Genomic DNA, 22120 nt, shown 5'->3' with positions numbered 1-22120 from the left:
AATCGATTTACGAAAAAATTAGCTCGTTGACGGTATATGCGTCCCGTATGGTGTAGGTAGTTCTATAACTTCTATAACTATTTGAAAATAATGGAATATAAGCACTTGCTGTATAGTTCGAAAAAATATCCATTACCCGATAAGTGGTTTTTAATGACGCTGTCAAACAATCCTTTCAGAGGAAAAGAGTATCGAAAATTGGGGTGGAAGATTGAAACATAATTTAATTATTTGCCCTCCGCATGTAATGGTTATCTAAAATATTCGGAAAGAGAAAAAAAGATATTTATTTGTCGGCTGGCTTAGGGTTGGCGGTAGGCTATTGCGACCGCTAGGGTGATTTTTTTTTTATGTTTTTCCCGGGGCTTAAAATGACTCACTTTAAACTCTTATTTCAACATGATATCTCCCCTTGTTGAAAAATAAATTCCCTTTACACCGACAAATATGAGGCGACCCTTGGAAATTTGTTACGATTATGGTTTATCCGTATTTTATAATATGTTATGAATATTATTTTTAAACTCCATCTTATATGAAATATCTAGGAGTTTTATCTTGATATTCGTGTACTCATTGATTACGTCCGCGGACGGTTGTGAAAGGTTTTGCTAGTTTCAAACATTATCCTAATGGTCCCCGACGACTCTCATTGGACCTGTCGCGTGATAAAACGGGATGCTATGCCATAGATGCAAATAGACTTACATATTAAGGGATGTTAAAATTAAGTATGTCTCGTCAACACGTAGTTTTGATTTTATATACAAAATAAAATATTTGGAGTCGGTTCAGTGTTCAAATGTTACGAACACAAATCAAGAATAGTGGTTTGAATTTTGTGGACGTCTAAATCTCACTAACTCGCTCCTAGGCGCGTCTATGAGCACACGTGGATAGTGCGAGGTTGGCGAACAAAAAGTAAAGAGATTTACACGTTCTCGCCGACGTTGGGACCTAATAATTTCGGGAGTTTACGACGTGTGTTACTTTACGCTATGTCCCCGTCATCGGTATAATAATAATAATAATAATAATAATAATAATAATAATAATAATGTACACTCACCCGCACACGGATTTATATACACAATATATGTATAATACGAATAACGTATAGTACAAAGGGCAAGGCGATTTACAACGCGGCGGCGGCAACGGTGGCGTTCGTCGTCAGAACAAAAGACCGCAATCGTAAATTTCAGCGACGCATAGTTCTAAATTCCGACCGGAAACGTTTCGGGTGGTGCGGAAAAAGACGAAAGGAGAGAGAACGAGAGAAAGTGCAACGGTTGCAGAGGGTGTGTACGCGACGAAATGTCCTTATTATTGCGTCGTATACCCACGGTTTTCGGTTACACTTGTCTTCGGTCCGGAGGAAATTCTCCGGACAAATAGCCGGTCATCGCGCGCTGACCCCGCGACATTTCACCCTATTAAATCACGCGCGCGAATGCGGAGGGCGGGACCGGGCACTGTACGCGCGTGTACGTTTGATCACCGATGATGCGCGCTCGGAAGATTGACGCGACCAGCGGCGGGTCTCGTGTCACGCGCGACCCTCGCAGATCCGTTATCACGACAACAATGTTGTGCGAGTGCGTGACCCCGTCGGTGCGTGGTCGCAGATCGTGTCTCACAGATCGTAACCGTACTGTACCGCGTTCGTTATAACCGAGGCCTACATTTAAAGAACAGAAGCTTTGGTCTGTTATCACCCGTTCGACACTTTTTTTGACCAATCGTTTTGATAACATTTTACAATTTTATGTTCAAGCAGGACTGTTCGAAATACTTAACAACGATACGCGTTTCTTCTTGATTTTCATGAACTCAGTGATTAGATTTTCAAACGTTAATTGTTCCGTGGCATCATGATTTATCACCCAAACAACGGGTAAGCATTATTTATAATTAATCGTATCCAAATTTAAAATATACCGTCCGGTACACGAATAAATAATCCATAATACGAGTATTATGTCGCTCATTAAACACTCAATTTTATAGAAAAAAACAAAATTTATTTTCGTTTTTCGTCGGTACACGATCACAAAGGAGTTTTACAGATCTGGTGTGGGGAAGGGGGAGGCAGTAATAATACTATGTTCGTGGATCAGCGATTGGTTTTACCGTACGTATAGTATTGTCACCGGCGTGTGTATAATAATAGAAAGAGACTTGCGCGACGAAGTCTCGTCCGGAAGACGATGAGGCAGCAGTTGCGTTCGTGATGGGAGGTGAACCTGTCAGACACAATTCACGAGACGTATATTTCGATGCGACAGACATGATGGGGATGTATTTTTTTTCGTTTTGAAGACAATCGGTTGATTCGGAAAACACATATGGGCACCGCATCAACCCCTTTTCACGCCCACTTTTTCAATTCGTGTGGCGTTTTCAATACGCGGCACACATGGCGTGTTTTTTTTTTTTTTTTGTACGTGCCCAGAGATTACAGGATAAACCTATTACGCAATGCATTGTTGTACATGTGAATGCGTGTGCACGTGTGCGAGTGTATACAGTATACTTTGTATGTGTGTGCAAGCGCGCGTATTTGGTTTATCGCGGGGGTTTCCTATGCTTCGTGGGGGGGCGCGCGCACCACTGCGGGGAGGGTGAGTTCAGAAACTACTTAAAACCAGCAACCAATCTTACTAACGCAATTTTTTTTTCCCCAATTCACACTTCAACACACCTAAGCACATTATATTGCATTTTATCGCCCGGGGAGCGTTCAAATACGTGCGTTCAAATAATACTAAAGAGGAAACGTATAGGCAACGCAATGGGAACTGACCTATTTTATTTTATTTTGTTTTACTTTTCATCTTGCGTTCTCGAACAGCAGTAGAAAATAATAGTTTTATTAATTCGCAAACACGATAATGTTCGTATGTCGAGCTAACGATTATATGCGACTCTTTCTAATGCAAACTACTTTTATTACACCCAAATATCGTTATGTGCAGAACAAACGAAATTCGAAACTTTTCTTTGTACGAGACGGTAGGATTATTTAAATGTACACGAAATATCTACAAACGCGTATCTAAATTTTTTTCCTTCAATTCTCATACTTGAATATGTATTTCAGACAAAGTTTTTCAATCGCCAATGTACATAGTTTTAAATCTCTTTTCAATTGTTCCGCGGAATTTGCAATCGTTTAACTAAAATACGCAGTCATAATTTCGCTCAATGAATTTTCCAACGCAACGTACAATTGAAACGAACGAAATGAACGAATCGTAATAGAAATATGTAACATATATTTTCAAAAACGATTGAATCGCTATAATCAACAATAGAAAGATTACACGGGAGATGAGCGGGTCGATGGAATTGGTGTATATGAACTTATATATAATATATAAGACATACTCGTATACAGGTATATTTTATATGTTTAATAAATAACTGCACTAAAAAAAAAAAAAACTATTCTAATTTATAATCGATTTACCGTAGGGCTTAAGATTGACAGGATATTTTTCAAAGCTTATAAATAAATAAACATATAAATTTATAACTAAATAACTTATACATTTTTAAAAGATTATAAAAACGATTGGACATCAAGTATATTAAGTAAAAAATATTTGTATGAGACGCTATTTGTTCTATTTTAGTTCCACTTTATCCCCATATAATTTTTCGTGTATAAAAATCACGTACACGGGAACAGAAAAAACCAAGGAAATAAAATCGCTAACTATTCTAATTGGTTAGTGATATTTACTTGAAAATATGATAAGAAAAACCATCACACTCTTGTTAAAATTAAAATATTATATTTTTCATTATTTTAGAATATTGGAGGTCATACGTGTCGGTTTATCCATATGACCATTTCGTGAAACATCGTGAACCATAAATAAAAACGGAGTCGAAGAATACAATTCACAATAATTGAAGTATTGATGAAATCTTCCAGCCCCTTTTGGAATTTCAACCCATTAAAATAATGGAGTATTTTGAAATATCCTCATAAAATGAATCAGAAAATTGTGCGGTTTTTGTCAATAGAGATCATTTTGGTGTAAAAATAGAAATCGAGCGGTTTTATAAGCCAACGCAATCAATATGAAGTTGATAAACGTGCCTAAATAAATTTTCAAAATTAAATAAAAAAATCAACATAAAGAATGTCAATTATATATTGTATATGAATATATATTAAATTACAAAAAATATAAATTTTCATTTTAAGTATGAATTATATAAAAATAATTCAAATTTACTTAGAATTTTTTTTTTTTTTTGAAGTTCAGCCAAAACTGTTATATGTTGATAATTAAGTATTCAAAAATATTGAATAATATTTTTATTTTGTTCAAAAATTTGTTGTAAATCATTATCCTGCAGGACTTCATGTAAATTCCTATAGAAAATCTAACTATATGTAATACGTAAATTCAACTTTGCTAATATAATATATTATTCTATTCATTTTTTTTCAATAAATGTGCATGTTTAATTATTAACTACTCAAAAATGTTTTCATATAGTATATTATTATAGTACCAAGTATTTAGTACGTGCATTTTGTAGGGTAACACAGCGTGTTATAATGTTATTTATTAGAAACGATTTAAGTGACGTATTACTGTTCTTAGGTGAAATACAGAGTTAGAAAGTTATTGGAGCAAAAAAGTAATTTATCTACCACAGTCCTTCGTCATATGGTTTCTAGCTATCCCATTTAAACTTTAATCAGTTATGGTAACGCATTATTATTCGTTATAGTTGTAATAATAATAATAATAATAATAATAATAATAATAATAATGGTTTATAAAAAGTCTTACTTTTAGAAGTTTATAATTGGATTGTTATTAAATCCTGAGTTAAATAAAAATATATACTTTATCAACTTATAATCAATTATATTATGTAATTCTTTGAGCATATAGACAACAATTAAATAATTTTTAAAATACAGATGAACGTAATGTTAAAAATATAGAATAAAATGGATTAGTGTTTCCAAAGAATCGACCAGTATTTATTTCTAATTACTTTTAAAAAACTAAAAAACTGTTGGTTATTTTTCCCTTGACGAAACTCATACCATTAAAAACGTTCCCTATTTTGTTCGAAAACAAGAGGTGAAAAAAAATTAAAATTAACCTACAAAGCCTCTGGAGGACCGGCGAGCCTTATGGATGATTGGAAGTTTTAAAAACTCGTTTCCCGTAATCAGATTATCCCATCCGGGCCATTAATCATTATAATCTGGCAAATACTTCGCAGCCACGCCGCCGTTTTGGAAATGTTTTTCTGTGCCGCGGGAAGAAATGTCCGGAGACGAGTGTAAAAAGTTTGACATCAATTGCTGTGCTCTCACCACCGCCACCATCACTACCATTCCGTCATCCGTCACTGACGAATGAATGAGTTGGCTAGGCGCGGGCGAAAACACGGCGACGGGCGAAGCACACACGCGGAAACTTAGGGGAAACTTCCAGGATGGTTTTAAATGAAAGTCTGACAAATTGCAACGTGGTCAGTGTACGAAAATCAACCGTACATGGTCTTTTGTTCTTGTTTGGTGGGTGACTAATTTATCAAAATTTCCTAGTATGGTGTGTGCCAGTGGTAATTCGATTTAGACTTTTGCTGTCTGTAACCGACGTAAATCCAAGGGGTTCTGCTGGAACACGAGAAAAAGTCCGAGGGGAAGGGATTTCCGCTGCAGAGTACCTATACAGAGGCAACTGGCACGAAGTAAAAGCCGAATTTCGAGGGAGATTAATACCATCAAAAATATAATTCTTTTTAGAATTTAATTTATTTTACTTGGATGAACATTTATTATCCATTTAAAATAAATGCTATATTTTATGTAAGTAACTTTTATCTAAAAAAAAAAAAAAAAATATATAGAGATTTGCAAAAAAAAAAATTAAAAATAACAATTATAATTATCTAAATTTTAGTTTTTAATAATTCATTGTATTAAATGTGTACATTTAATATGTGCGTACACCTGCAACACTTTAAAGTTTGAATTAATTTTGTTTATAGCTTTGAATTGTTTATTATATCCATAATATTTTCAAAAAGTCCATACATGAATATTCATGGATATTCATACATACAAGTTTTTAAAATATTAGTAATAATAATAAAAAATAATTCAATATATTAAAAAAATCTGACATATCTAACCTAGCTTATATTTATATTTTATCAGTGTAAAAATATAATTTGATATAAGGCAATAAAAAGTAAATAATATAATAATTATATTATTTACTTTTTATTAATAATTGTAATTATTACAATTATTCTTTTTGTTATTTTTATTGAATTATACTATGTTATATGATAACACAATAGTTTCACAACGTATAAGTTATAAAAATCTATTATGAACTATTTCAGATCAAAAATTCTCGACTTATTTTACAAATTATACACAAAACTAAACATTGAAAAAAAAATTATCAATATCATTTAATTATGCGTTAAGTTCACAAAATTAATGTTTAGACACTATGAAATTTACATAAATTAACCTCTCTAGCGTATTTATTACATCTAAGTATATTTAATTTGGTTCATCAACATATTAAATATTCAAAAATCTAAATTCGAATGGTATAATTTTAATATACCGTACGTTTAAGTATTCCTGTAGAAACAATTTAGTTGCAACGAATTTAAGAATTCCTAACAGATGTTTACACAATATATCAAAATGTAACGTCATAACAATTTTATTATTCTGTTCGTATAAAATACACATCAACGTTTCATGTCACGGGTATCTGATATTAAAAATAAAATGTATAAATATAATATTATTATGAACGTTATACTACGATATAGAATATTATACTATTGAAAAATAAAAATAATCTACGTAAAAAGCATAAGTTAATATAACAATGTTTTGTCATAATTATCGATGTATGTTTTCAGACAGTTGCACAGGTATTATAACAACGACGTTTATTATTTAACTCGGTTTATAAATTATTATTTTACATTATAGTACGGATATTTCATGATTTTGAATTCATAAGACTTAGCGTGCGTGATGCATAAATCTAATGACTACGTAATAATAATAGTAATAATAGTAGTGATATTGATAATAATTATATTTAGTTAAATATTATTCTACGTCTATACGCCGATCCTTTTATATAGGTATATTATAAAACCTCTTTAGTCTTACCAAAAAATAGCGTACATTTTTTCGGAATTAAAAATATATTACAAACATCGTATTATTCAAAATATAGTATATTTCATCAAAGCGGCAGTGTTGTAGGCAATAGGTTTTTAATTTCAAACGAATTCGATCGGTTTGGTGCACATCAATTGAAACTTTACAGTGTTTATGATATCTATAACTACCACGATTGGATTACTTTAACGGGAGTTTGAAAGATTTATTGTCACGTGATTTCAAATTCACATACAATTGTTTTCGATAGTAATTATACACTTATATACAACACATGACAAATCATTATCATTTATTTAGAAAAGTTATAGAAAACTATTACGTCTTTCTCCAATATTTTTCGACCACACGATAATATTTATTTATAATATTTAACAACCTTTCCGTTGTTAATAAATGAATAAAAATAACATTTTGAAAAAACAAAAGTATAATTAGCGGTAAGAAAAATGCAAAAGAATTATTATTAGTAATAGTTACTTGAAAAGTAGGTATTTTTTTTTTTTTTATTGTGTAACCATAATATTATAAATAATAATTCAGACTTAACGATTCGGAGAGAATAAATATTGCAGTAATGACGATTTCATTGTTAATAATAGCGCAGTTGAATAAATTAATAGCTTATTATGACTAAAATAAAGAAGAAAAAAAAACAGTAAATATATAAAAAAATAATAAGAAGAAGAACAGCACAAAACATTATTTTTTAAACCAATTTTTATAAATAACTAATAAACATGTTTCATGCATATCATAATTCGTGGCTGTAAAACCCTATAAGGGACTTAATCATAATAATGTTTATGTAGTGACTGATGCGTTCGCCAAATCGGACAGAATACACAACAAGTGTACAAGTGAATTGTTATTGCGGTTCAAAAAAAAGTCGCTCTATACGTAGGATCCCTACCGCACGAGCCCGATAAAAAAAAATAAATAAAAAAAATTTAATGTCTATATAAAATAGAAGCCGAAAGAAAAATATTATTTTCCGGCTTAAGGCCAGAGCTCTTTCTACCCAAAAGTGCAATTGGGGCCCGAGCAGAGGCATTTTGTTTGTTTCGTTTTAGAACACGAACCCTCGAACGTACATATTATATATATGTATAGAGTTACTTTTAATTTTATCGCCGGCAACGAGCTAGGGAACGGCAGCCGGTCCATGGCGTCCGACCTCCGACCCTCGTCGCCGCGTAGTGCGTTATATTATTACCCTTAACTGGCTGCGTCTTTTTCGCGCCCACGCGCAATGAAACGATAAGTTCTGTTACGATACCATAACGATAATGCGAAACGGTAAACAGCCGCTCTCGTCGTCGAACTCTCTTCTACCGGAATACACAAACACACTCACGACGACTTGACAAAACCCGCGGGGTGGCCTCATTCACGCGCACCCGGTACAATAGATTATACAAATTTACCATCACCAGCGTCTACCGAAGTTCTGCTGCCCTTTGGCAAGTGGAAAACTACAACTGGGGTTTAATTCTCCTCTGTCTAATTATGTTTGAATGGGTACTAACACATTTTTAATTTTTTTTTTTTTAAGTTTCAACGTGCTAACCCGTGCAATTTGCGCGATCGAACGCTGCGAAATGTTTGACAAAACTAATTTTGATAAGCCACCGCCACGACGTCCAACCCCAGAGGATTATTCGCGTATTTATTAATTTCAGACTGTGGACTTTGAACTGCCGACGTCCGAAACCGGCTTTGCTCCCTGCACGGCGAGTGCATCGAGAATTCCGTATAAGCCGACTACAATGTGTAAGCACACCGCACTCGCTCGGTCGTTGTACCGCGATATTATTAAAAATAGAATTTCCCGTTTGAATTTTCGCTTATCCCCATTAATCATGCGGTGACACAAAGGAAATTCGCCAAAACAATTCCCAAGGCGTCGCGTCGTGTGTCTCGTCGTCGTCATCTTCGCATACATTATAGCCCATAATATTTCGGAATAATACTGTACAAGAGTTACTATATATATGTACCGCGGATTGAGGACTACTACTGCGTGTTATGAGGAATTTCAATAAAACTATTTCGCGGCACGATTCTACCGCTACTAGCACGTGTCGGTGATAATACTTTCGGCGATTAAATACAAAAAAAAAAAAATATATTTTAACATTTTAAACAATTTACACTAATTCCAGTCGATTGCGTCCAATATTCTAGAGCTGAACATGCTTTGTTTGACAAACAACTATTTTTATTAGATTTTATTTTATTTATTTATTTATTTATTTATTTATTTTTTTTTTTTATTACTTTTGTTACTTTTGTATCGTAATGAATTTCGGTGAACAATAAAAAAAATAAACTATAACGATCTTTGTTATTTAATCAAAACATTACCGAACGGAATTAACTGCTATATAGCGGCTACACTGAACTACGCAGTATACGCAACGGTTAACGGAACTACCGTTATTTACCACCGAGTAACGTCGTTTTATTATTTACCAGCAAAAGATACATTTTACTCTCACTCACATTATTTGTAATTATATCGGAGGTGTTTACGGATTCCATTTGAATATGTCTTATGCTTTTGTTTCATTTAATGTTCATGAAATGTTCAATATATTACGTTATCAGACAAAATCATATGAAACATTTCGCTTCTTATGCATTAAACCGTTATAATATTTTACCTTCTATAGGGCGTTTATTATTTACTTAACGATTTGAAAATATGTTTAATCGTGCGCAAATAAACGCTCTTAATAATTGATAATAAAGTATAAAACTTTAAGTTTATCAACTTAGAATACATTAATTATTATATCATCCTGTTATGATATGTTTAAAAAGAAATAGTTATTTAAAATTAGTTTTTTTGAAACGTAGTTTTTTATGAACTCAACAATAAAAAATTATTAAATACATATTGAATAGGTATTTTTTAAAATAGCATTTAATTTCATAGGATTAAAAAAAATAATATTGAACAACTTTAACACAACTTTAACTTTAAACACAATAACTATTTAACACAATATAATTATTGAGTATAAACCAAAAAAATAATTTAACGATGTTATAATTCACGTATCTTTTAATATGTTGTTGAAGTTTTTGTATTTAAGTTATACTTGTATGTATTATATTGAAAAAAAAGTACGAAAGAATATTAAAGTAACTAGACATATCTAAAGTAATTGCTCAGTAGGGAATAGTACAGGTGGTAATCATTAAATTGGCTCCTACATAACACGTGGGGGAAAGAACCCTTTGTTGTTGATTTCCAAGACGGCTGAAAATTCACTTTTCACTAATTGTTTTCCGGGACTGATTTATTAGAATTATAAAATGTGTTGTAATCCATAGTAGTGTATTATTGTTCATTAGTATAGCGTATTTTCGAAGTTTATCTTAGCAGTTGTTCGTTGAATAGATAAATAGATTATATGCATTAGACTTTCCATCGTTTGACTTTGATTGTCAACGGCATTTTTCGTTCAAACTTCGGGTATACACATCAATTTGAAAAAAACTTAGGATTCGTAAGATCGAACGATACAACAGAATTTGTACTAACAACTACCGCGGTGGCTTGGAATCAAATGCGAAAAAATTGCTGGCAACCATTGAATAATGAGTCGCGCCGTTGTTAAAAGCTTACGTCATTTACATAGTATTATATAATAATAATCTATAAAAATTGTTTGATGGGTGTACATTTATGCTGAGTTTGCGCCAGTGAAAACGAGCCCTGTCGTCGACGTATAGACAGTTTTAGAGCTGTAGCCATCGAGCTCCTAACGGGTTAGTCAGCTGTTGTTTGTCCAGTGGAATTTCTCGATAATTAGTAAATTATGCAATATTATAATATAATAGGATGTAATATTGTTGCGGTGAAACTCGTCGGTTTAATAATTTCAAGTTAGTCGTGTGTGGACGACGTCGTACGCGTACAGATTTGTAAAGGTATACTACGAAACCGGATTAACGTGCGCACCGAGGATTGCGATCGATTGAATTGTCGATGAGACGAAAAAAAAACTATCTCTGGCCATTTTTCGGCAAACAATTGGAGTTTTCCGGCTGTTTCGAGGTCGAGAAAGAGATGGCAAAAAAAAGAGTACCATACCTGTGCGAAGTATCCCGCGAACTTCTGTGTCTGCAGATGAACGACGTAAATATTGCAGCAATCCGCGGATCGGCGCGGAGGAGAACTAGGTCGAAGAACAGTAAACGTGCTGAACGACGAGCAGTACGTGTGAGTAGGAAAGATGATGACGGGCCAATAAGATGAAAAACAACGGTAGTGCAACGTCTTCGAAGGATCGCAAGAGACCGAGGACGAGTGGATATTATATTGATACTGTTATGAGTCGAGAAAAAAATCGTCGCGCGGTGTCGGTGACAAAAATGAAACAGCGCACGGTGTTGGTGCGTGCGACGCGTAAAGCTCGACCGGAACAACTGATAGTGGCAAAGGGAGCCCGAGCCGATGCCGCCGCCGTCGTCCGCACCCTGCGACCCGCTACCAGCGCCGCCGCCGTAACCACCGCAAACGGCGGCGGCGGCGGCAGCAGTCTTGCCCGCGCACAATAGTCAGACAACCGATGCTCTTCCGCCCCTTGCCCTCCTCCGCCACCGATCGGTCCTATCCACCGAATCTTCTTCTCTCAATCCCCATCTCTTTCCCACCCATCAAACCCATGGTCCGCACCCCGTCTCGAGGTGAAACCCTGTGCGCGGGTGTGTGTGTGTGTGTGTGTGTGTGCTTGCGTACACGGAAAATACTGCGAAGGACCTCTGCAACGGTGAACAGCTAGTGATAATAAAAATAACTACGATCGTGACCGCGGTCACGGTCGTCGCGCGACACGTTGTGACGACAGCCTCGCGAATCGCCACGTTTATTTCCTGAAATCGCAGAAAATCGCAACCATCCCTGTCCCTCCCCCCGTACTCCCTTTGAACGCCCTTGCTATCATCATCTCCAGCCACCTATACCACCACTCTCGAACGTCAGCTTTTTATCGTTGCAATATGCATATATGTACGTGTTCGTCTTCCTTTCCTTGGTTTTGATTTCGTGACATCCGCCACACATACGTCTGCATTATGTACACGCGTTTATGCTTTTCGACTAGATCGAAAAATAAAATATCAAGTCTCCGATGCAGCAGCTCTTGAATTATTTCGTTTATCCTTTTCCCTCCGTCCCTTATCCGTTACGGCACTGATGCGAATCGGTAGACCGAAAAAACGTTGGAAATTCCACGTGTGCGTATCTCTTCGCTCGTTTATACGGTCGGGGGGGGGGGCGATCCTGGTTTCCTTATAATCGTTCTTTTTACATCGGGTCGAGGTGGCGGTGGTGGAGAGGTAAAGGGAAGGGAGCACTCCTCGAACATCCGTTCGGACCGATATCGATCGGTTGGCTGTGGTGCAGTTATTCCTGAATTCTAGATAAAAACTCAAAATGTTTGACAGTAATCCTGAGAGTGTTCCTTCTCGGGAAATGATGACTTCTCGTTAGCGGCGAAACACTTTCGTGATTCATGCGACACGCGCACTGCGATTGCCGATAATGCAAGGTTTTTGACTTCTCTGATGTGCATACCCCGCACGTATTATTTGTTAACCGTAATTATCGTGATCTGGTTTGTTTTTTCACATTCTCCACAAGTTCATTTGTCATGCTGTATCAATTTCATAAAATTTCTTCCCTCCCGTTTTGTATCGACTTTTTTTCTTCTTCCAGCATTAGTATTAACTTATTACCAATAATTAACTACTTCATAGTCGCGTTCAAAATTATTATCCATTTATTATTTTATTTTTTTCCGTGTTCTTCGGTTATTTTTGTGACATAACGATGTCGTTCAACGTACAAACGCGCAACGTTATATATCACTTTTGATTTAAATAAAGGCATTCATTCTACTTTAATGAAAATGTGCGGATGCATGTAGATACTTGAAACGATATCCTATAGTAAATTAATTACACTTATATTTCTCTACTACGATTAGTTGTAATAAACAACTAGCTGTTTTGATTGCCTAAAGACAAGGATTACGAGTTACATCAGTCAGAATTAAAAATACATTTCTACTTTTATATAACTACAATTTTGAAATACTTATTATATACGATATCGATTATTATACCTCTCCCCTTTTGAATGTGATACCGCCTTTGATTATCATCGTAGTATAGCGTTTCCAATTGCAACTGATTTTCAAAAACAAAAATAATCTCGTTCTATTAGGAGAAAATACATTTCGGAACTTCCACGTACGTTAAAATAACAAACGATTTCTAATCGATACATTCATAGGCTATAAACTTACATCCAACATCTTACACAACTTTAAAAGTAATATCCTATATAAAAACGCCATTCATTGTAAATGTTCAAAACTAATAACTCTCTTGCTTGAAATGTAAAATAAACCAATTCATCAAAAACGTTTTGAAAAATTGTAACGATAAAGAAATGAAAATTTGCAATTAATTAAAGTTATATTGATTTTGTTTTCTTTAAATAATAATTATTGGTAAATTATCATCATATAACGACCACGTTTCCACTGTTCCTTTAATTATTAATTCATTCTTGACATTTTTCTCAGCATTCTTATTAAATTAAATGCCTTAACATTCTTTACATTTAAAACTATTTCCCGGAGGCATTTAATTTCCTGTAAACGTTTCAATTTTATTTTATGCGTTGTCTATACGTCAAAATATGATAACAGTGATTTCCATTTATTCACATTTATTCTAACGAATTCACATAATGTAGTATTTTGTATTTAATAATATGGGTACAAGATGTGACGGACACATCCGACCGGATTTCACCTGATGTGTTAATCGGTACACTATTCACATTCTAAATAGAAATGTATGAAAATAAGTCGAATGGTTGTGTTGTGCATTCAAAATAAACCATCTTAAAATATTTTAATTCTATGACACAGATAAAGTACCCATATTTTTTATATTATATTCTGGTCGGTGATATATTCGAGGTCAATTTATAAGATTTTAAATAAATAAATATTTGTTCATAACTTTTAAATGCTTTAAATTTAAATTTTCTATAATTTTAATCAATGTTCAAATACAAAATAATAATATGAAATCAAAATATTTTTATTACATAATTTCGCAATCGTGTTAATAATTGATGTTGGCTTTTTCTTTTGTTATATTCCTATAAACTAAAATCCTCTTAAATCTGTGTAAACTAAATGTATATCGTATACGAACACAAACAGTTTTTTACCTCGTTGAAATATGTTTATAATATATGAATATACGTAATCCTAAGAATGGGGACAATGTACATATATTTAATGTATAATCTTGTTATAGTTTTTAGACTCTAAATCTTTAATTTAATTGCAATTTACAAAACATTTTATTCATGATACATTAAATACGATGCAAATAAAAATATTTGTTGGTAAAACTTAATGATAATACCTTTTCAAAATAATAACAATATTTGTCAATGTGTTTATATTTTAGTTCCTCGAAAAAGCGTTATAGTATCTTAAAATAATTTTCCGAGCTTAAGGTATCAAATAACTAAAAACACTTACAAGATCTTCAAGTATTATTTTTAATAAACTTGAATGGAAAAGTATTAATTACTTAATATTGTATTAATTAGTAACTTCTTAAAAACGTTTTGAGATGGTTAAATAATTAGGTCGCTAAAAATAATATTTAACTCATGCATTATGTTTAGATTTTCTGATATGTGTTGGAGGGTTATTCTAAATCAACGTTTTAGTTAGGGGTTCTTAACCTGAGAGACGCGCCACCTTATGCGTGATAAAATTTCAGGGGAGGCGTGAAACATTTTTAAAAAGCAACGAAACATGAAAACTTTATTTATGTTTATTTTTATATTTAATCCAGACGATATTAAGTCATAATTAATTGAAACTATGTAGTGTTAACCATCTTAATTCATATCTACTTAATATTAATACATTTTAAATTTAATATTTAAGAAAGTGAATATATTATAATTCTTTTAAATAATTTTAAATTATAATAATATTTTTTTCCTAGCAAATAAACTCATTTAATATTTAAAATAACTTCATTGATTTTCATATTATAATTTTAATCCATTAACCATTATAAAGGTATTATGTTTATATTAAAATATATAAATTTATATGTATTAAAGATAATTAGATCTTCGTGGGAAGAGGGCATGACATCATAAAATAGTAAGAAAGGAGCTAAATACCTCAAAAGGTTGAGAACCCTTGGTCTAAGTAAATGTCAGCAGTAATTTTATTGCGCAATAATAACGAATAACATGCGTTTCGAATATAATTTTATCCTAAAAACAAATATTCTTAAATTTATACCGTCCGATTCTTACACTGGTTAAAAATGTATTCGTATACACAATGTAATAAGGTAACCTTATGTTCATGTAAAATGTGTACCTATACAAATGGTTTACGATTATTCTTTTTTTATATAAAATCCGAGAGTAGGCGAGCCCACTTAAACGAGTATGGAAACCGTTGAACTATATAATTTATACTTTTTACTTTTTTTTTTCACAAGTCTCTCGTCCTTTGAACATAAAAAAAATGAACAAGAGAAAATACCGTGTTATCTGAGTGATAGCCGTATTTCATTTTCAAAACGACTAAATGTCATAACAGAATCTTGCGTTTCAAATTTTATTATCAAATGACTACGAAAAAAAAAAAAATAAATATATACTATACGAAAAAGTTCAATGAAATCGGAGATCATGATCAATTATATAGTTATTAAAATGTACGTTACTTCAACTCGTATTATTTTCAATAATACACTATTGTGTTGTCTTAGCCATATTAGCCAGCAGTAGAAAATTAATGCAATCAAAATTACATTAAAAGCTACGTTTCACAGGTTTATTGAGAACGTAGTGTTTTTTTTCACGATTTATAGCACGGTTTTGTTCGTATCATATGACATCTAGGTAATTTAGTACGAACTGCTCCGCAATCTTATCGTCAGTTTAAATTTTAAAAAAAAGTAATACCTTTTCCGTTAAGTATTTCGTTTGAAAATACAAATTTTATCCACACGAAAATATAATACGCAATCGAGTAACACGCGTAAATGTCATGAAAACACAAACTCATATTCATTGTACTATACACAATAATATATATAATATACATGTATCCAAGCCAAATTTTTGAAAAGACAAAGTAACCTCTAAACGATAACACGGTACTACAATATCTGCTTGATGCATTATTTATCTTACATTTTAAAGGAAAACACATTCCTGGCTTCACCTCGAGTCTAAAATAATGATAATTTTTCATTTCCATCCAAGCGTGTAGACATTGCATGTATAATAAGCTCGTGAATTATGTACAAATTACGGACTACGGCAATACGTACACGAATGTTTTCCTCATGAATTAAAATTGTCTAGACTGAATTAGCAGAACTTCAATTTTACTTCTTTCGATTCCGATTGCAAATAAACGATTAGCGGTACTAATGTAAAATAAAAAAAAAGGAATATTATACCTAAATAAAAATATGTTTGTTTAACTTTCGTGTGATTATATGTATAGATTTATTTTCCTCAACTATATAAGCGACGTGGAATGCGAACATTCAAACGCTTGTCCAACACGTAAACGTACGTGTGCGCGTATACGTACAACGCGGACTAGCAGATGGTACACACACGGAAATAACGCGTTTGTGTTTGGAAATTGTCGACTTCAAACGATCCGCAAAAAGGATAAGGAGAAAAACTGTTTTTACACGAGAAATCTTATTTTTGTGCGATACGAGGTATAAAAAAAAAATGATAATAACAATAATGGTGATAAAAATGTGAATAAATAAAAATAAAAATCTCGTTTGTATACGCACGAACATCGCAATTCTTATCCGTACGTGTTTTTTTTTTTTTGTTTTTTTTTTATGTGAAACGCGCGTTTAAAAACGGTAAATATTCGACTCCAAACCGCATCTGCATTTACTTATTACGATCGTCCCCGGGGCGCAAAGGGTCGGGGCGATGAAAAATATGCACAGCCGTGTCAAAATCGTTGACGGTCATTGCTTCACGTACGTCGCAGCAAACCCACACAGTCTGACCACCGCGCGGTGACGACGTCAGAGCAAAACAGTGTTTAAACCGATGAATTGATAAAAACGCCGTAAATTGCAAACATCAGATTTACAAAAAATTTTACAGCTGATCATGTGCCAATCGCCTAGGACGTACAATAAGCCCATAAGACCACTGGAAATGGGTGGTATAGAGAAAAGGTGGAACCAGGCATTTTTACACCCGGGGAAAATGTTAAAATTATGCCCTATCATAGACCAATAATCAAATACTCTTCTCGATAATTTTTCTCAAATAATTAATATATATAGTCAGTGGTGTAAATTGGATCCAATTTCTGGTGGTGCAGAGGCATATTCTCAACTTATAATTTTCAATACACCAATTTTCCAATTTCCTAAGTAAAATTCTTCCCAATAAACTATATATTTTCGCATATATTTTTTTAAATAATAAATAAATTTTGAATTATTTTAAGAGTAAAATCTTTATTATTATAATATTAATAAAAAAACAATCAAATATTGTTTTTAGTATGCTTATTTCCTTGGTTCTTTAAAATAATATTATAGGTATACAAATATCAATGATTTGGTGCTTGATTGGTGGTGCAAAAACATATCCTTATTTTAGATGTGGTGTTGCAAGTGCTAAATTTGTATCACCCAGCTTACGCCATTGTATTCAATCATACTTATCGAGTTTTAACCTAATCACATTATTTTAAAAAGTTAAAAATATCAAATTAGTTGTTGATAATTACAAAAATTACACCCTCTAAAATTTTACGCCCGGGGACGTCTCCCCATATTCTACTCCCTAATTTCACCCCTGGGTATAGGTACACATTAAGTACACTTTCGTGAACGTAGCTTTGTGATAAAACTTTTTTTACAACAGTCAACGTACTAAATTATATTTTACTTTTAGGGCGTGCGCGTGCGCGTACGTAATGGCGGCATTCGCGATCATCGGTAAACCCTGCCGGGTCCGATGTGCAAATTCTGGCATTGAAGAAACGTGCGTAATTTAATGTCGACTTTTGTGTTCGGATAAGAACGCAAATATTCATCCGAATTCCCCGGTCAAACCTTAAATTTCCCGAGCTAATAAAAACGGTCCGAATACGATTGCATGAGCAAACATAACACATCTCGACGATCCGGAGCATCCGAGTTTGGTCCCCAGTACTAGGGGCTAATCACAGGTAGTGTAATAGTTGGATCCTAAATTTTTATAGGTACTACACTAATTGGGTCCTGAATTATTTTAGGTATTACACTAGGTCCTGAATATTTTTTGATAAGTATTACATTATACTAACATTTTTCTTCCATTTTAACAGATTTAGGACTGTCTATAATCTATTTAAACGACAAGTATGGTTAAAAATGTTTTTTATAGTTTTTTTTTGTTTTTTAGTTCGTTTCCATTAAAATATAAATTATTATAATTGTGTTGTTAAAAATATTAAAATTGTTAAAAACCAAGTATAAAAATACATATTATATAATGTAATTATAGCCATATAAGGTTAGGTATTAAACATTTTAAAATAATTTTTTTAATATAAATAAAAATTAATGGAAAAGAAATTAAAAAACTATAAAAAACATTTTTAACCATACCTTTGTTCTAAATAGATCATGATAGTCTTAAGTCTGTTAAAATGGGAAGGAAAATGTTAGTATAATGTAATACTTACCAAAAAATATTCAGGAACTAAAATAATTCAGGACCCAACTAGTGTAGTACCTATAAAAATCCACTTTGGATGCAGCCCGACGATCAAATCTCGACCGTCTGATTATTATCATTGGTAATATTGCATGGCGGGAACGAAATATCTTTGACTACGGCTACACCAAGCGTCGTGATACGCGCTAAATCGATTTCCGCGCGCGGTACACGGTACGCGTTACGCTGTATCCTAACTGAATCCGCGCGTTGCGTGCGTTGCGTATATTGCGGGCGATGGGTACACGCAAATAAAACAAACTGCAACCAAGTACAGACATGGCCTAATTGGTCGTAACATGCGTGCGACGCGTTTTAACGCACCGCACAAAATAGAACTTGTTCTATTTTCCAATGAAACGTTGTGCGGTCAAGACGAAATTTTTGTACATTCGTATTTTTGAATTTTAATTTTTGTATTAATTACAAAATGTAACTTCTTATTTCTGAAATATAAAAAAGACCGGAACTTTGGGATAAAAGGAAACCTAAATACAAAAAACGCGTAGTGGCAGACAGGCAGTGGGATTCTGTATCCAAAGTACTAAGAGTATCAAGTAATTTAAATGTAAGTAATAATATATAGTGAATACTAGCTAAAGCAATAGAACAATTAAAATTTTACATTGTTCGTTGGTTAATAGCATCTTTTCGACTGTATTGTTATTTTATAAGTTCACAACCTTTTGCACGTACGAATTCATCGACGTCAATTTTACCAACAATAAGTCGCGTTGCGTGCGTTGCGTTGCGGGCGAACGGTGGAAGCTGTTACTCGGAAACGTAGCGTGGGTACCACGAAATGACGTGATTCGAAAAGTTTGTGAAATCGTCGAAGTACGGTTGATAAACTGATTTATCACGACCGATGATAATTAAAACAGCGACTCATATAATGTTTACCTTTACTTTGTTATACAGAGAAAATGTGTTGGTTTTCGTACGAAATCGGGTTCGAACTCAAAATGCTATTCGAACGTAATAACGTTCATGGCATTATAATTATAATTAATCCGTTTGGAAGCGAAATATTTTCTAACACTTATCGTCAAGTTGAACGCACCGTCTTGAAACGTAATATTCTACAGTTAACCGATACGTTGTATTACCGTTGGAACGATACTACCAGAAACGAATACATCCATAATTAGGTATTTTCTATTTAATTACAGTTTCTAAACACGATAATTACATTTTTCGTTTACCTTCCATGTAGTTCCATGAAAATTATTATGTGCTCTTTTATTGAGTTTTATTCAGTAACAATATATGGAAAATATCTAAACCGCAGATTTTATGCGCTTGAAACTAATGAAAACGCGTAAAATACGGTACGACGTATTTTATTTAAACGTCACATACACAAATACAATTCAAATTATTTTGAACACATTTCGTACTATAAAACGAACAACACACGTTATTATAATTATTAATGTTTTGATTAAAACACCAAATAACCGTGTTCACATTTTATGCATATTACATAGCTTTTAAAATTACAGGATGAATAAGCTATAATAATAATTGTAAAACATTTGTTTAATTCACGCTTTAGAACTGAATTGTATTATTATTATTATTACTTACAAGTTAAATAAGTCTTCATGGGACTTGATTAGATGGAAGTAAATAGAACGAATAAGTGCGTTTTTATGTCGGATTTTATTGTACATTTTATTGCTCTAGGTACGATGATAGCCATTATAATATTATATAGCGTTTCGTTATATGCAAACACAATTTTATTAGCTGAAAGAGCTTTGCTAAAAGTTAAAAGGCACACAATGCACAAAGGGGGTTTAAAATAGTGCGGGATGGAGACAAGTAGGGAAACACACACACACACACACACACACACACACACATATAGTGGTGGTAAGACAGTAAGGGATGATGGAGGGAAAAGAGTCACGTGGTGGGAGGTTGGTCGACGAAGACAATTTATAAAAATCAAAAGTAATTTTTTAAGAGATAAACACGCCAACGACCAATTACTAATGGAACGTGCAATATTATATTATTAATACGTATATTAATACTACAACAAATTAATTTTGTGTTTCACGGACGAATAATATACACGACCGCACAAAGAGTGATTTGTTTTCGCAATCTTTCGACCGCATCGGTCGGTCGAGTAACACGAATAAGTCGCTGCACGCGATAAGTTATTTAAGGAATGCAACCAGGATAAATAATGCAATAATTAACCAATGAAATGGGAATAACAGCAGGAATAAGAGCAGGATCAGCAGAAGCAGCAGCAGTGTACATGTGACATCGTATAAATTTAAAGGTTAGTGTTACGTTCAATGCCGTTTTGACGACAATGCACACGACACAATATGTTTAGTCATTATTGTTTCGGGAAAAGACACGTTTCAGCCTTCGCAGAACACGCTCATGACATTATATTAATTTTTTTTTCATTCTACTAACGTCCACGACACCGTACAATTAGCTTACAATTTTCATACACGAAATCACGAATATGAGCCGAAAGGCACTCACGCGCATATTACTGCATAACAATTATTAAATATCAAACGGCGATCGTAAAAATTCAACTGAAATACATTGCTAATGCAAAATCCAATATTTTTGTTTTTAACTGTTCCAGGAAAATAATATTATAGTAATTATCGTTGTTTTATTTTTCGTTCAATAATACTCCATACCGTCATAGTTTAAATAATTGCATCCGTAAACAATATTTGCAAGAGCAGTATCAACTTTTGATTTTCAAACAAATTTAATTTGCAGTCAATTTGTCGTAGTTAGTTATACTTTTTTTCATTACATGGGAAAAATAATATAATATAAGTTTCTTATCTATTTTTAGATTTCACTTTCTATCCTTCCCAATCTAAACTTTGAATAATTATTTCCTACAAACAAACGTTCGTTCTGTATTAGATTTAACAGTGACTTTTATCCCTTAAAGGCTTACCGTTAAAATTGCAAGTCGTTGTTTGAAGTTGAAGTAATATGAAAAAACTATTCATATTATGAAAACTTGTATAAAACGGTACATTCGGGGCTTTGTAAGTTTCTACACGTTAATAAGTAAT

At 33.1% G+C, this 22120-nt stretch overlaps 1 protein-coding gene across 3 annotated transcripts in view; it reads right to left on the bottom strand.

Moving 5' to 3' along the window:
- Positions 1 to 11633, bottom strand: part of LOC112683168 — a 206439-nt gene extending 194806 nt beyond the window's left edge. For all 3 annotated transcript variants that reach the window (XM_025554068.1, XM_025554076.1, XM_025554084.1), the window contains exon 1: positions 11313 to 11633. The gene's annotated coding sequence lies outside the window, so the exon portion shown is untranslated. The remainder of the gene's footprint in view (positions 1 to 11312) is intronic.
- Between the last annotated feature and the right edge of the window lie 10487 nt (positions 11634 to 22120).

The sequence above is a fragment of the Sipha flava genome, unplaced genomic scaffold (assembly GCF_003268045.1).
Source record: "Sipha flava isolate LNK unplaced genomic scaffold, YSA_version1 104_pilon_pilon, whole genome shotgun sequence".
Lineage (NCBI taxonomy): Eukaryota > Metazoa > Arthropoda > Insecta > Hemiptera > Aphididae > Sipha > Sipha flava.
This window is presented reverse-complemented; position numbering and strand designations above follow the sequence as displayed.